The following is a 17513-nucleotide window of genomic DNA, read 5'->3' on the forward strand; positions in this document are numbered from 1 at the left end:
CTTTTCCTCACTGGGTAAACAGAAGAGAACCTGCAGCAGCTTAATTGCCAGGGCCAGATAGGGTCCTGCTTCCTGCTTCCTTTTTCAGAATGCGGGGAGGTCAGAAAGATGCTTTTCCGGTAATGCAGGAATTCATGTTTGGGAGTTTGGTCATCCTTTCTCAGAAAAAAAATGTGTTTAAATACATATACAATAATAAAATTATATGTGTGTGTGTGTGTGTGTTTGAAAGTAATAATAGTCAAATACAGTTTAATAAATATTTTAAAAGATATAGATAGATAATAGACAGATGATAGATCAATAGATTGATAGATAGATAGACAGACGGACAGACGGACAGACAGACAGACAGACAGATAGAGAGATGTAGATAGATAGATAGATAGATAGATAGATAGATAGAAATAGATAGACAGATGTAGATGGATGATAGACATGTAGATAGATAGATGATAGATAGATTATATAGATAGACAGACAGAAATAGATGTAGATAGATGATAGACAGACAGACAGATAGAAATAGACAGACAGGTAGTTGATATATAAATAGACAAACAATTATTAAACAAATGGATGTTAGTTGAGAACTATCTGCACCTCTTAAAAATCGCCATGTATTTTTCAGGCCTTCATGGAAACGTGAAAACTTTACTTAGGGTTGGGGAAACGGCTTAGGTAGCCAGGTTTTGCCAAATAGTTGTGGCATCGTATGATATATCATGAGGTTTTAGGAAAACCATTGTTTATGGCTCTTTTTATCATTTTGATTCTGTGGGTTTTAATTCCAGAGTTATATCTGCAGCTCGTGGGGTTAGGGGTGGGGGGAAGGAGGATGAGGGAAACTGTATAACTCAAGCAGGCAAACTTAGCCATCAATAAATAATGTACAATTTTGTTTCGTTGGTTTCCAGAGTTACATTTGCAAACGGGGAGGCTGCATAAATCAAGCAAGCAAGCATGTAAATAAATGCGTTCTGCAGTCAGCGTTTTACTGTTTAATTGATGAGTTGATTAAACTTTGTGTGCAGTGTTGGCAACCGCAGTGTTGCCTAACCATGCGAAACAATATTGTAGTTAATCCTATCTGGGCAACATGGAACTCTTGAAACGTGTCATTCTGCAGTTCTCCCAAATTTCTCCTGATGTTTTTGTTCTTGAGTTTCTTCCTTGTTGCTGTCCCAGCAGCAATTCCTGAACAGACTGTAGTATTTTAGATGGAACTTCCTGAAAATGTTTACTTCCAAAGGCACTAGTCCTTATGAAAGACTGCAAGATTGCCTGCAGAACTCTTAGGTTCCAGAAGGAAGACTGTATAATTCCAGTTATGTTGACCGCAAATTATTTTTCTCCGCTTTGCAAGAAGTTCTAGATTGGCTCCCCGTTCTGTATTTCCCCTCAAGTGGCATTCTTTCAGTGCAACAGCTCGTTTTGGTATTAGTTTCATCTCTGGCTTCTTGCAAACGATATTCTGACCCCGAAAAAATAAATAAATCTTGCTTCCTCATCCTTTGCCATCACAGTCCTGCCTACATGCAAGTATTTCTGCAGAAGCATTGCTGAAGAGCCATGGTGGCACAGTGGTTAGAATGCAAGTACTGCAGGCTAACTCTGCCCGTTGCCAAGAGTTCGATCCTGACCGGCTCAAGGTTGAATCGGCCTTCCATCCTTCCGAGGTCGGTAAAATGAGGGCCCAGATTGTTGGGGGGGAGGGTGGCAATAGGCTGACTCTGTAAACTGCTTGGAGAGGGCTGCAAAGCGGTGGCCCCCATCTTTTTGGGCACCAGGGACTGGTTCTGTGGAGAAGGGTTTAACTGTGGATAGGAGAGGATGTGGTTTCCATGCTGCCCGCATCCCATGGATGGAACTTCCCTTGTTTGCACGGCAGAGTTCCTGGCATGCTACGGATCGGTGCCAGTCCCTGGACTGAGGGTTGTGCACTCCTGCTGTAAAGCACTGTGAAGGAGTATGTAAGACCAAGTGCTATTTTCTTTGTACCCCATGGGAACTCCTTCAGTTCCCCAGAAGTAGTAACGGTCTGAGGCCTGGAGACGTTGCGTTCCTTTTGCAGATCTTCCAAACCTCATCCTTACTTTTAGACTTTGATTAGTATAAGATAACTCCTGTAAGAGTTGTCTGTCCTTTTTTGGTTGAGAATAATGAAACTGAGGAAATGTAAAAAAAAAAGCCCTCAATAACTTAGTCTCCCTTTTTATTGCTTTAATATCACTTTTATGAGATAAAAAACACTCAGATCGAGATAAAAGAAGGCTTCATATTAATGCTATAAACCAAGAAGGGAAAGTAAGATGTAGGGTATAAAGTAGAACAATGTAACAACAGAGTAATTAAGGTTAAGCTAGAATGATATCCTTATCTATATATATATAAAAGTGAAATGCCACTCATACACCATCACAAAATCTCCAGAACCGTAAAACCTACCAACTTGAAATCTGGCACATATGTTCCTCTTGGCTTCTAGGGGCTTACTAAGAAAGGATTTTTCAAATGACCATCAGAGCATTAGTATTTCCTGTATTATTATTATTAACATGCTCTGATGCTAAGGAGTTCTACTCCCCCTCCCCACCTGAAAAGAAATCTGTTCCATGCAAAACACAAGCAGAGGAGTTTCAGTTTCAGTTTTAGTTTCACAGCACCAAGCAGCTTTAGTACAGAACAGTTGAGCTCAGCCACACCCAGGCTCCTTGCTGTCTCCTTGCTCACACAGCAAATACTGTTTCAGTTTCCAAACAGCCCTCAACTCTCTCACACACTGATAGGACGCTAGCCAGATGAATACCGATGGATGCTGGTAGGCAGAGGCAGAATTTTTTTCTCCTTATTTTCCTCCCCCCAAAATAAGCCTGACCCCATAGTTTCGTAGCAAAGCACGGGTATCGAGCTAGTGTAATATGGGAATCCATCTAATATACTTCTTTATTTAAGATCATACCTCCTCTGCAACTGTAACAGAAAATGCAAACTCTGATGCAGAGAACATTCATATTCATCTGGGTTATCTGCTGGCAGGTTCTCCCTGCAACCTCACTGAACGTTTGCAACCACAACAGTCACAGCCTCTTGTTCCAATAATTTTCTGCAAGATAGTCTTTTGCATGAGCTTTATCACAGATCTTGTGGAGAGCACCATGGAGGGTTGAGTCAGGAGAAATAAATCTATCTGCACCAGTTTGCTTGCGTTGACTCCAGTGACCTCCTTTTTGTAGGTCTACTTCGCTTCAGTGCATAGAACCTAGAATCAAAGGGCTCACAAAAAAAAGCTCATGAGTTAATTAGGGCATCCGTCGGAACCCTGACACTGCAAAGGGAACTTGGAGGTCTAGTCCACCCCCCCCCACCCCCCCGCTCAAGGCAGGACACCTTATACCAGGCGTGTCAAACTCTATTTCATTGAGGGCAGCCTCAGAGTTGTGTTTGACATCGGGCGCCAGGGTGGGCGTGGCCAGCTTGATGTCACTCATGTCGGGGGGCGCCTGTGGCGGCCCGAGCGCTCTGCCAGGGGAAACGGGCTCCCGAGCTCCATTTTCAGCCGCGATGGCCTCCTGCAGCCCTCTACCAGCGAAAACAGAGCCGCACAGCCCTCCCGAGCTACATTTTCATTGGGAGAGATACGTGGGCTGGTCCTTTGCTTTTTCCAAGGTGACCCCGTGGCCAAGATCTAAGCACCCCGCGGGCCAGATCTGCCCCCCCCCAGACCTTTAATTTGACACCCCGGTCTTATACCATTCTGTACAAATAGTTATCTAGTCTATTTTTTCAAAACTTCCAGTGTTGGAGCACCCCCAACTCCTGGAGGCAAAGCTATTCCTTCGATTAATTGTTCTCGCTGTCAGAAAAAATCTCCTTCCTTCTACTTTGGGTCTCGCTGTAATAATTTAGCACCCGTTACTTCTTGCCCTGCCTTCTGGTGCTTTGGAAACCAAGTCCATCTTTGGTTGTGCTCTGTGAGAACAATGATATGATTTGACATTTGAGGTCTTCGATTTTACCTCTGCCTTTTACTTGCTTTCCTGGAAATACATTCTCCATGGATCATTAATTTGCTTTCTACAAGCAGCTGATGGAGCAGAAAACTGTAGGTGGCTTTTTGCCCGGCAGTCCAGAGTCCACCTCTGACTGGTCCTTGAGCAAGTTATTATTTTCTTTCTGTATCCCCAATATACCTTCAGACATGCATGGCATAGTTTAGACCAGGGGTGTCAAACTCAATTTTATTGAGGGCCGCATAAGGGTTGTGTTTGGCCGGGGTGGGTGTGGACAGCTTGATATCACTCATGTCAGGGGCGCCTATGGTGACCCAAGTGATCTGCTAGCAAAAACGGGCTCCCGAGCTCCGTTTTCGGCGGGGATGGCCTCCTGCATTCCCCTGCCAGCGAAAACAGAGCTTGGGTGGGCCCTATACGGCTCTCGCAAACTCCCATTTTTGGCTGTAATGGCCTCCTGCCACCCTCTGCCAGAGAAAATGGAGTTCGGGAGGGCGGCATGTGGCCATCCCAAGCTCCATTTTTGCTGGCAGAGGCACTGCGTGCTGGTCCTTCGCTATTTCCATGTGCAGCCCCGTGGGCCGGATCTAAGCACCCTAAGGACCGAATCCAGCCTGTGGGCCTTGAGTTTGACACTCCTGTTTAAGACGCACCTTCACCTTGCCGAAAATTAACCTTTGAGCGTTTGGGTGGAAAGACCTCAAGTGCCAATGGTCTGTGGAATGGACTTCAGGTCAGAATTTAAGTGAGTCTGGTCCCATTTTACAACCTTTCTTGCCACAGTTGTAAATGTGAATCATTGCCATTGATACGTCAGCCACCCGGTTGTTAAGTGGAATCTGGCTTCACCCCATTGGCTTTGCTTGTCGGAAAGTCGCCAAAGGGGAAATCATGTGACCTTGGGACACAGCCACGGTCATAAATATGAACCAGTTGCCAGTTGTCTGAATTTGGATCCCGTGATCACGGGGATGCTGCAAAGGTGATAACTTTGAAAGGCATGAAATTCGGCCGGGTGACTTTGGGCCAGTCCCTATCTCTCATCCCAGCCTATCATCTAGGGTTCTTGTGGTGGGAAAAATAGAAGGAAGAAGTATAAGGTAAGGTGGCTTATTTATAAAAAAAAAACAATAAAGAAGAGATAAAAATAAAATTAAAAAATTCCCAAGGGTAAATTTAAGACCGTTGCATTCCATAAAAGGCTCCACGAATATGGGAGAAGCCCCACGTTTTTCTGTTTGCCTGTTTAAGCAAGCGTTTATAGTGCCACAATCCAAAATAAAAACCCTGTTGCTTTGAATAAGTATTGCGTGAATTATCGACTTTGCAACTCAAGATCCCAAAATCTCATGGCAAGTAGCCCAATTCTGTTTAGTAGCTCATTGGGTATTGGAGTGTCCCAAGGAGAATCACCAAGTATCGGAGCCAGTGGTGAGTTTTTTTAACCATCTGTTCAGTGGGCGTGGCTTGGTTTGCACACTTTGCACAAGTGCGCACACTTTGCACGTGAGTGCGTGCTAAATACGCACTTTGCACAGGCGCAGAAGCTGTCCAACTCGCCTCCTGCAAGCCTGCACTCTCCCTGTCGCTTCAGCAGCTGCTGCGCGGCACTCAAAAGCAAGACATAAAGGTTAGTATGGGAGCCCAGGTGGGCAGGTGGGCCCAACGGCAGAGCGACGGTTCAGTCTCTACTGCTCATCGGCGCTACCGGCTCGGCTGAACCGGGCCGAACCAGTAGAATACCACCGATTGGGGCATGCAATCAGCATTGACTGCATATTACTGGATTTTATAAGTCTTTCGTGAAGCTTTATAGCTCATATATTTTATACCTTGCATCTGAATGACTGTCGTGAATCTTGTCTATGGGGCTGTAATTGTATTAAAGTTGATTCATTGATCAAGTAATCAGTCTATCACCCCAGCCATTTTAGTGCTCACGACACATTCAGAATTTGAAATATTCTTACTGGCTTCTACTATTTTTGGATCATTTTAGAATAGAATAACAAGAATTGGAATGGACCTTGGAGGTCTTCTAGTCCAACCCCCTGCTTAGGCAGGAAACCCTACACCACTTCAGACAAAGGGTTGTCCAATCTCTTCTTTAAAAAACTTCCAGTTTTGGAGCATTTACAACTTCTAGAGGAAAGTTGTCCCACTGATTAATTGTTCTAAGTGTCAGGAAATTTCTCCTTAGTTCTAAGCTGTTTCTCTCCTTGATTAGTTTTCACCCATTGCCCATTTTAAACCATTTCAAGAATATTTCAGGCTTTGGGCAACCTGGCGTTGCGAGATGGAGAACATTTGATTGTGTCTCAACAAATGACAATTCAATTACAGATAGTTTTTGACTTAAACCACAATTAGATGAGAAATTCTTTTGTTAAGCCAGGTGGCGGTTAATTAAATCGTGCCCACCGTTTGGTCTTGGTACTATTGCTTCTGAATCTCCTGTACTTTCTGTAATTTCATGGATGTAAAACGATGCATTTAATCAGGCTAGACATATATATTAAACATTTTCCTCTCCCTGTGCAAGACAGGAATGGATATCGGTTCCATGTAAATCAGCACGTTCATTTCCATATGGATAAGTTTATTATTGTATTCTGGTGCCCTCAGGAGTAGCTCCTTGGCTGAGAAAGAGCTGTTTTCCACTGTACCTTTGGCTGAATACCAGGCTGAATCAGGTCCTAGGGTTTCTTAGCTAAGGGTTACCTTAGGACATTTTCCAAACTGTAGTGAGGTCACTTCAAGCGAAGCACTGTACAGTTTAGGTTATTATCAAATAGGTGTTTTAATCTTGTTGCTCCTTCCCTTTTTAAAGCTTTCGTTGCTTGGATATGGGATCCTTTCAGACTTTTATGCAAACAAAAAATGGAATAATGGACAGCCTCAGAGAGAAAGCAATGTTTGCCTAAGCTTGTGTTATGGAAAGTCTACTGATTAGAAGACAGGAAAGTTGGAATGAAGCTGTTTTATTATGTCTTGAGTGTTGCCATCTTCTGGTTCTTTTATACTACTTCTTTGGTCACCATAGCAATCACGAAGGAACACAGATAAATTTTATTCATCCATGTCCTGGACTTCCTCCAGGGATATTTGTCAGTTATTGCTACCTTAGATCTTTTGAACTGGAGAGGACAATCATCTATGGTTGGATTTTGTCTGTGTAAACCCATTACATTTTTGTGAAGCTAAGAAATGGTCTTTTGCAGAAAATGGACAGAAGATTAAAGGAAACTCTTGTTCCTCAACCCAACAGAAGGTCTTTTGCGGCATTGTAGCCAGTTGTCTAGACATGTCCAGTATGGTTTGAATCATTTGGAATAGTAGCTCAGAAGTAGAACTTGAATGGGCCAAAGTAGTGGTTTTGTTTGAGAAACAAGTCTTGAATCTTTTGTCGTATTCAGGAGTTCTTCTTAGACTTTGGGTTTCTGCTACACTTTTATTTTTTGGTAGCAACCATTCATATTCTGAACAGCATTATTCAAGAGCTGAATTGAATGGTCACTGAATTGTTGTAAGTCAAAGACTATCTGTGACGTGGCCCAAATCGACATTTCCCACTCCTTAAAAGAAGCTCATTTTGCAAGGTTGTTGGCTGTGTACAGTAAGAAAAGTAGCAAACAATAATTCTCTCTTGCAAGCCTTCTCTTAAATGTATATTGATTCTGTGGTTAGGACAACACGAACCACGTGTGAGCTTGGGAGAGTATTTTTGGTATGACATATCGTACCTTGCAGGAAATGACAAAGACCTATCGCCACCGTAGCTATTTCCTGTTTAAATTGTGGCATTTGCCAGAAAGGAAGTAAATTCGTGGAATATGGAAATAGACTTTAAAAGGTGTCCTTTTTCTAAAACACAACGAAGCAAACATCACTTGTCTCTTCCTTAGGATCCCTGTTTTTTAGCCCAGTTTCTCCCAAACATCTGAACTGTAGCCAGTTTGCTTACAATACAGTTCGAATAAGTTTTGAGTGAGTTTTGATACCTTAAAAAAAAAAAAAAAAACGCATCCTCCATCTCCTCCTTTATTCTTAAATTCTTCTGGACCTTCTAGAAGGGGGAAAAACGTTTGTTTTTCCATATGCTGCTTTGCTTCACAAAAAAAAAGTATAATATGGTTTCACTCAATAGCCCAGTTCATATACAGGAAGTCCTCAACTTACAATCACGGTTGAGGCCACAGGTTCTGTTGCTAAGCGAAACATGTGTTAAGTGACATTCTGCCTCATTTTACAACCTCTATTGCCACAGCTGTTAAAGTGAATCACTTTAAAGTGGTTATTTAACTGAATTGGGTCTCCTCATTGGCTTTGCTTGTCAGAAGGTTGCAAAAAGCGATCACACAATCCTGGGATACTGCAACCATCATAAATATGAGTCAGTTGTCTAAAATGTTGATCCCATGACCATGGGGATGCCTCAGCGGCTTTTAGTGAGGAAAAATGGTCGTAAGTCTTCTTCTTCTTCTTTTTTTTTTTTTCAGGGCCATTGTAACTTTGAAAAGTCACCAAATGAACTAGGCCCAGACATCAGTGTTGCATTCGTCACATCATACCCTGAGCCGGAAATTAATCAGTTCTATTTAGGCTTAGTCCAGGGGTGGCCTTCAGAAACTTTAGCAAAAGGTTCTCTGCCTGGTTGCTGAGTGGGCGTGGTCATGGTGGGCGTGGCCTAGTCGTCCTCCTGCACCAAAAACACCAGGGGCGCGTTTTTGCCCTCCCCAGACTCCGAAGGCTTTCCTCAAGCCTCCAGGAGGACAAAAACAGGCCCCCCGGGCTCTGGAGGCTCTCTGGAAGCCGGAAATGGGCCCATTTCTGGCCTTCCTGAACTTCCAGGAGGCCTGTTTTTCGCCCTCCCGAGCCTCCGTGCACACCCTGCACTTACCTGCATCCAAAACAGGCACCGTGGGGACTCCTGGGAGGGGCGGGGTGGGCGGGGCCAGCCAGGAATGGGAATTGGGGCGGGGGGTTCTCCGAACTGCACAGAATCTTAGCTAGGAGCTCTCCCTAACCTCTGTGAACCCCCAGCAGCCCCACCCCTGGCTTAGTCTAACATTGGGGTGTGAACTCAGTTTGTGAGTTGCAAATCCCAAAACGTTTTGATTGGAAAGTGAAACAGCCACCCTTTTCCCACTGGAGCTGCTACCAGTCGCTTTTTCTGAGAAGAACTTTACGTGAAATCAGTCCATTGAATGATGGGCCTTCTGAGGCCCTGCAGATGTTTTTAACTGCAGCTCCTATTAGCAACAGTCCTCATATGAGTCAACGGCAGAGGTGGGTATTCAGCAGGTTCTGACCAGTTCTGGAGAACCGGTAAGAGAAATTTTGAGTAGTTTGGAGAACCGGCAAACACCACCTCTGACTGGAGATTCTACCGTATCCTTCCCCTGCCATGCCCACCAAGCCACGCCCACAGAACCGGTAGTAAAAAAAATTGAATCCCATCACCGGTCAACGGACAACGTGTGTGAGAGAGACTTGCCATCATCTGTGACAGTTCCATTTGCTTTCGATGTGTTCGGATTGGCAGTAACTTCTAAATATGGGTAGTCCTTGACTTACAATCACAATTGTGCCCAAAGCTTCTGTTGGTAAGTGATCAAGGAGATACAATGGACAGGAAATTTGAGAAGCACATCACCTGCCTTGATTTGTAATTTAATCCAGAAATGGTAGCTTTGATTTGAATGAAAGAAAACACAGAAAGATAGGATCTACAAACAGAAAACGCCTACTATAGGTAGTTCTTGACTTACGACCACAATCGAGTCCAAAATATTATGTTGCTAGGCAAAACAATTGTTGAGAGAGTGTTGGCTTATTTTATGACCTTTCTTGCCATGGTCATTAAGTGAATCACTGCAGTTCTTAAGTTAGGATCACGCTTGTTAAGTGAATCTGACCTCTAAACATCATACTTAAAAGCCAAGTCAGACATATTAAGGAAGAAAGCCAAAATAATAAGAATGATCGCTCAAAATCATAAGGGTTGGGAAGTATGCCCAACTAAACCGAGCCAGGCCATTCTGCTACCTGACGTGAAAACCCTGCCACATTATTTATTGTTCAACATAGTCTATTGTGCAGGGTGTTCCTCTTTTCCTAGTTAATATTTTGCAGAATCTTCATTTTTATGGACATTGACCTGAGATTGCCATCAGTCGAAGAATTTTTAATCCTTTGAGTTTTAATTGGGATGTTTAGTCTATGTATTTTGGTATCTAGTTCTCAGTGGTCACCGTCTCTCTGCACAAATCTGCTAGTTTTTTTTTTTTTAAAGTAATGTTGCCGGCAATTGTAAATATTGTGCATTTGTCCAGAGAGAACAGAAAGGGAATTGTCTAATATTTCAAGTGTTTCTTCTAAGGCAGTATTTCTGAAGTTTGGCAACTTTAAGATGTGTGAACTTCAGAACCCAGAATTCTGGGAGTTGAGCTCCACACATCTTCATAGTTGCCAAGATTGAGAAACGGGCAAGATTGAGAAATACACACATCTTCAAAGTTGCCAAGGATCTGTTCTAATGTGATATATAGCACCTCTTCTTTCTATAAGTACAGTGTTTGGTTTTTGTTTTTCTAAAGAAAAAAGAAGTGTGACACTTCAGATTGCTGAGGCAAGAATGTTTTCAAATGGACAAAAATGGGTTTTAATTTTTCAATTTGTCCCAGATTTCTTCAACCTGCGATGCGTTGGACTTCAATTGTGGTCAGCCCAGGTTCCTGGGAGTTTTATCCAATGCATTTGATGGGCCCCAGAGTCAGATCACTCAGATCTTCTCTAAACCAAACGAAGACACGTTTGGTAGCAAGCCCTTCCTTCCCAGGGTGCATTCCCAACTACTTTCAGAGTAGCAAAAAAGCAACAACCTAAAATTATACTTGTGTGAAACCAATATAGTCAATACAGGTAGTTCTTGACCTGCAACCACAAATAAACCCAACATTTCCATTGTTAAGAAAGACAGTTGTTAAATATTAAAAAGCCAGACCACATTTGATTTTAAGGCTATGGTTGCAGGCTGAAGGGTATGTCTTCACACAAGACTGTCAAAGGTGCTTTTTTTTTTATCCTTTCAAAACGCAACTGGATCATTTTTTATTTGAGGAAGAAAAAGATACCGTAACTATTATAATTGATGAAGGTTCTTGGATAAGAAGTAAAATTTCTCTTCCTCCTCCTTCTCCTCCCCCCCTCCTCCTCCTTCCTCCTTCCTCCTTCCTCCTCCCCCTCCTCCCTCCTCCTCCTCCCCTTCTCCTCCTCCCTCCTCCTCCCCCTCCTCCTCCTCCTCCTTCCTCCTCAAATAAAAAACAGTCCAGTTGCCTTTTGAAAGAAAAATAAGCATCTTTGAGACAATTATGACCTGGATTACTAAGGATCTTTACACTCACTTAGCAACAGGGCCTTAAAGACTAAACACTGAATGAAAAAAAAATTAAAAAGCAGGGATTTAGATCAATGCAGCAACTTAAATTCCTCGTGGTGCAGCTTTTCAGGAAAGCAAACAAGAAAAGGTCAGACAAAGAATGGGCAAGAAAAATTAGATTTGCAAAAGATCTAGATACGGAAACATTCTTTCTCAGATCGTGCCGATAAACCTTACATTTGGACCTTGGTTTTGGGGGAAAGTTTCAGCCAACTTTAAGCATTGTGTACTTCAGAATGTTAATGAGCTTGGTGCCAAGGGTGCAGTATCCTGTTTTGAATTATAACTGGGGAAAAGTACAATTTATGGCGTGGGTGCTATTGAATTAGATTAACAGTTAACATTGTTTGGGAATAGGTTAAATATCTCCTATTGGACGAAGGGCATTAATTTTTGGCAAGGAGTATGAATCTGCCAGTTGAGAAAGGGAAAAAATGGGCATGGCATATAGAAAAGGTCTCTATTATAACACAACATAGATCAAAGAAAAGAATGGTTCCATATTCCCAGTGGGGATGACATTTAGCTTTCAAAGCAGCCTTTGGGTTACATTAGGCTGATGGGCTTAATTTTGGAAGAACAAAATAGGGTGAGAATTGGATTCTTTTGCCCAGCTGCTAAATTGAAAGCAAGCAAAGAGATCTCATAAAAATTCAAAATGGTGAACTGGAAAGGGATGTAGAAATTGCATCAAATGTAGCCTCCAATATTCTAGCCGAAGCTAAAACAACTCAATTCCTCAGACCACAAACACCATTTAACAGACCATTTAACAGAGTTGGAAGGGACCTTAGAGGTCTTCTAGTCCAACCTCCTGCTCAGGGTGGAACCCCTACATCACTTCAGACAAATGGTTGCTCAATCTTTTCTTAAAAACCTCCCGTGTTGGAGCACCCACAACTTCTGGAGACAAGTCATTCTACTGGTTAATTAATTAATTAATTTTATTTATTTATTTATTGAATTGATATTGCCGCCTATTCGCCCATGGTGACTCGAGGCGGCTTACAGAATGTAAAATCATATTTAAAATAAAAAAAAAAACAATAAAAACTAACAAGAAGAATCAAATAAATTAATAAAGTACGAAATAAACAAACAAACGAATAAATAAATAGAACAGAACAAAATCTGGGGGAAAAATAAATTTTCAAAAAACCCTCCCAACTCCTACCCACCCCAGCCTCAACGACAGCAGATCACACAATGAGCCATTTAATGGGCTCCTTCCCGCTCTGGGTTCCCCAGGCCCGCTGGCAGAACCAGGTCTTTAGTGCCTTCTGGAAGAATATTAGAGAGGGGGCCATTCTAATCTCTGAGGGGAATGATGTTCCAGAGAGAGGGAGCCACCACGGAGAAGGCCCTTCTTCTGAGTCCCACCAGGTGTATCTCCCTCAGGGATGGGACCCACAGCATTCCCTACCCCGCCCAGCTCTAATGGGTCGGTAGATGTGACCAGCAAGAGATGTAACCCAGTCCCAAGCCATGAAGGCAACTAATTGTTCTCACTGTCAGAAAAGTTCTCCTTAGTTCTATGTTGGATCTCTCTTTAATGATCTTCCATCCATTACTTCTTGTCTCTGCCTTCTGATGCTTTGGAGAGTAGGTTGACTCCCTCTTCTTTGTGGCAGCCTCTCAAATATTGGAACACTGCTATCATGTCACTCTAGTCCTCCTTTTCATTAAACTAGACATACCCAAGTCCTGGCTGTTATTTAGAGCAGGTTATCTTGAAGGCTGCCTTGTCTGGACTGTCAAGCTGTCTCTTGAGACCCCATGATTGTGGAAAATGTCTGTTTTATGAAGATTTGTCTGGCTTTTCTTCTTGCTGCCATTTAGAAACTGAAGACATGCAACAGAAAACACACATTGATGTCTATTAAAGTAGATGGCAATACATGCTGACTGGGGAATTTTGGGAGTTGAAGTCCATGCATCTTTAAAGTCCAGTATTTGAAGGTCTGCCACGAAGATGAAAGAAGTCTAACTATTTTCCAAAGCACCTGAAGGCAGGACAAGAAACAGTGGATGGAAGGAAACTAATCAAAGAAAGAAGCAACCTGGAACTAAGGAGAAATTATCTGACAGTGAGGACAATCGACTAGTGGAATGGCTTGCCTTCAGAAGTTATGGGTGCTCCATCACTGGAGGTTTTCAAGAAGAGACTGGGCAGCAATTTGTCTGAAATAGTATAGGATCTCCTGCTTGAGCAAGGGGCTGGACTAGTTGACCTCCAAGATACCTTCCAACTCTGTCATTCTATGTTCTAAAGTTACCACAGTTGATAGTAAACATGGAGTAGGTATTGACCTCCTAATCTCTGCACTTTCTTTTATTAGCTAGGGAAAGTAACTATAAACAAATCAAATGTTGGTGTTTGAACCCCCTGAACAGGAGAAGGCTGACATGATAACAGAGGGATTAAGTAACAGAGTAGGAGAATTGTTTAATGGCAATTACAACTGAATCACTACTATTGTAAGGCACAAAAGGTTCCTAATATAAATGTCCTGGATTCAGGGTATCAGTTTGGTCCAGCTGTTGATGGATGCTAGCAGGCATTTATTATATTTGAAGTTAAAAAAAGTGCATTTATTAAGAAATCCACAGGATGGAATAGCCTTATCCACCTACATTTTGAAGAGAGGGCAGCAGAAGAGAGAGAGAGAGAGGAAGAGACAGGAAATTCCATTGATGTTTTAGAAACACAGAAACTCCTTTAATATACAAAGGAACAGATGGGAAGCAGACACTGGGGCAGCATGTGAAGCTCTCCTTATCTATTGATTTCTCCCCTTCTGCGTCATGGATGCAAAGAGATGATGTTGGAGGACTGGATATCTCTGAGCTGCCTGGGATCAAGTGATGCACAGCCCAGAACCAAGTGTTTGTTCTTTTTCATCAAGTTATTTCTGACTTTTGGGGACTCTATGGTTGAACACCATCCAAGCTGTCTTATCTCTTGACATATGGTTCAGTTCTTAGGACGCTATTCTTGAGGCTTTCATTCCTCCATTGATCCACCTCATGCACCGTTAACATTATCTTTTCCCTGCGTGTACCAGCATTGTCATCTTTTCCCATCGATGCATCAGTCCTCAAAATGCATCCCACTTTTAGTTTCACAATCCTTGTGTTCATAAATGCCCTGGCTTGATTTCCTCTAGTATTGACTGCTTGACGGCTTTCCAAGGGAGGCCAAGTGACTCTTTCGCTGAGAGAATCAATCTACTTCCTCTCGGTCTTGCACCAGGTCCTTCCATGCATCTGCACATCATAGCAGGGAATGCAGTTGAGTTGACCATTTTGACTTTTGCTTTGTCCCAAAGGTGCTTTTTCAGGACTTTCTTGTTTTTTCTTTGGAAGACGTTGAGCTTCTCATCCAAGAAGCTTCTTCAGCTCTGACAGGATGGTGGGGAATGGAAGGATTTATATTCCTTGCAGACAGCTGGTCATTTGCATCCTTTTAGAGCAGGGGTCCCCAAACTTGGCAACTTTAAGACTTGTGGACTTCAACTCCTAGAATTCCTCAGCCAGCTATGCTGGCTGAGGAATTCTGGGAGTTGAAGTCCACAACTCCACAACTAGAGGTTTATCTGTGTCCTGTGATTATCCTGTGTCCTTACTTTGGTCCAGCTGTTGGCAGATGCTAGCAGGCATTTTATTATATTTGAAGCACATTGCAAAAAAAGATGTTGAGACTTTGGAAAAAGTGCAGAGAAGAGCAACTAATATGATTAAAGGTGTGGAGACTAAAAGAACGGTTGCAGGCTAATCTAGAGAAAATAAGGACTAGGAGAGACATGATAGCAGTGTTCCATTATTTGCGAGGCTGCTACAAAAAGGAGGTGAACTTATTTTCCAAAGCACCAGAGGGCAAGACAAGAAACAATGCGTGGAAACTAATCAAGGAGAGAAGCAACCTGGAATGAAGGAGAAACTTCCTAAATGTGAGGAAAATTAACCAGTGGAACAGCTTTGCCTTCAGAAGTTGTAGGTGCTCCATCACTGGAGGTTTTAAAGAAGAGGCTGGACAGTCACTTGTCTGAAACGGTATAGGCCTCCTGCTTGAGCAGGGGGCTGGACTAGAAGACCTTCAAAGTCCCTTCCAGCTCTCTTCTGATTGATTGAGTTCATTGGGCTCTCAGTTCACAAAGTCCAAGTCTTTCAATCTGCTACTAATAGTAGAGTGATAACATCTTGATTCTTTTTTCTAACACTGTATTGAAGCTCTAATTGCTGCTCCGTTCTTTCAGGGAGTTTCATTTCCTGCTCAGAATATTTTGAATTTGTCTGGTTGGAAATGTCCCATTCCTGTTCATTTTAAAAACATTCTTCTTCCTAGAATGTCTGTCCTCATCCATGGTGTTGTGCAGATGTTATGTGTGTCCATTCAAAACATTTTACGTAAGCTCCAAACTTTTCTTTGCATCAGCAGCTAGACTTCCCAAAAGTTTGATCCAGTCACGTCGTATTGCCTAGACTTACCTAATCCAACTCTTTGCTCCTTCCCACTGGTCAAATATTGGATGTCTCAAGTTTTGCTGATGTGACATTCTTCCTGTTAATATCAACCTTTTCCTGGCATATCTAGAGAATTAGATTAATTAATTCCTCATGATGCTAAAGTCAACAGAGTTGCTGCAAATCTTATCTGTTTCTACCTGCTGAAAAACCCATCTGATGTACAGTTGGATTAAAGGAGGAGGAGGAGGACTGTGGGGTCCTTGGTGCTCTCTGAGCTTGGTTGTTTTCTTGCAGACGTTTCATTACCCAACTTGGTAACATTAAGGGGGTGCTAGCCAGTGCAAGAAGACATCTGCAAGAAAACCGCCAAGCTCTGAGACCACCAAGGACCTCACATTTCAACCCTGAGCTACAAATAGTTTTACTTTATTTCTTTTGGTTTCTGTTTGAAGTTATTAGGAAATATTCATTGCACAATTCTCAGGAAATTGGAGGTGGATGAAAATTAGCAGCTTAAAGTGAAAAAGGATTCCACAGTTTCTGGGTGGACAAATCATTTTGTTACTCACTATGAGTTAATTGTTCATATCTGAAAAATGAAGATATACCACAATCCCCTTTCCATTGTAATGTTATCACTGCCGGAGGCTCATGTAGCCTTACATATGAATCTCTGGAGAGATGGGAACAAAACTGGAGTTTTGCTATCTTCCTTTCTGTTTCTTCTTTGCTCACTTTTATCTTGGACATCTTGATTAAAGTAAATGATTTAAATAGATAAATACCTGGTACATACCTCCAAACAGGATAGAGGGAGTCCTCAACTTGCGATCACAATTGAGACAAAAATTTATGTTGCTAAGTTAAGTGAGTTTTGCCTCATTTTGCCATCGTTGTTAAATGAATCATTCCAGTAGTTAAGTATGCAACATACCATTTCAGACAAGTGGCTGTCCAGTATTTCCTTAAAAACCTCCAGTGATGATGTGTATGTAATTACAATAATAAAATCACAAATTTGAAAGTCCAGCAAATGGAAGTGGAACAAGTGTAGCAAAAGAAAGGGAAGATAATACCAATAATGTTAGGTGCCTTAGATGTAATCCCAGAACATCTGACGCACCACTTGAACGCTTTTGGCATTGACAAAATCACCATCAAGTGAATTGCAAAAGGCAGCTAGACTTGAAACAGCTTACATCCTCCTGCAATACCTGTAACACTACCAACCAGCAACATTTGCCTATCCCAGGTCTTTGGGAAGGACTCAAGAAGGACTCAAAATGCCAAAACCTTCTAAATATCTGGCTGAATGTCCAACAAATCATACTAAAAAAGAATATATTAAATCTATATGCCATTCAACTTCCAGCAACTTTTAATAGAGTGCTGCATGATTTGTGATAAATCACATTTTTCTCACATTCTGTTGATTAATTGTAGTAACAAGATGAAATCTAACCATGATCGATGAACTAGGTCAACTACATAAGAGTTCTTTAAAACTTTTCCTCCAGACCAACTTTCATGATTTTTGACAGTATCTACAATAAAAGATTGTATTTGTATTTTGGGGAGAAATTTGGGTTAGC

The 17513-nt window shown here is 42.1% G+C and overlaps 1 protein-coding gene across 1 annotated transcript in view; it reads left to right on the top strand.

Moving 5' to 3' along the window:
* CMIP (c-Maf inducing protein) overlaps positions 1-17513 on the top strand; it is a 172117-nt gene that overhangs the window by 59788 nt on the left and 94816 nt on the right. The gene's annotated exons all lie outside the window — the stretch shown is intronic.

Source organism: Notechis scutatus, chromosome 9 (genome assembly GCF_049901735.1).
Source record: "Notechis scutatus isolate UNSWTSFEM ecotype Mainland chromosome 9, rNotScu1.2, whole genome shotgun sequence".
Lineage (NCBI taxonomy): Eukaryota > Metazoa > Chordata > Lepidosauria > Squamata > Elapidae > Notechis > Notechis scutatus.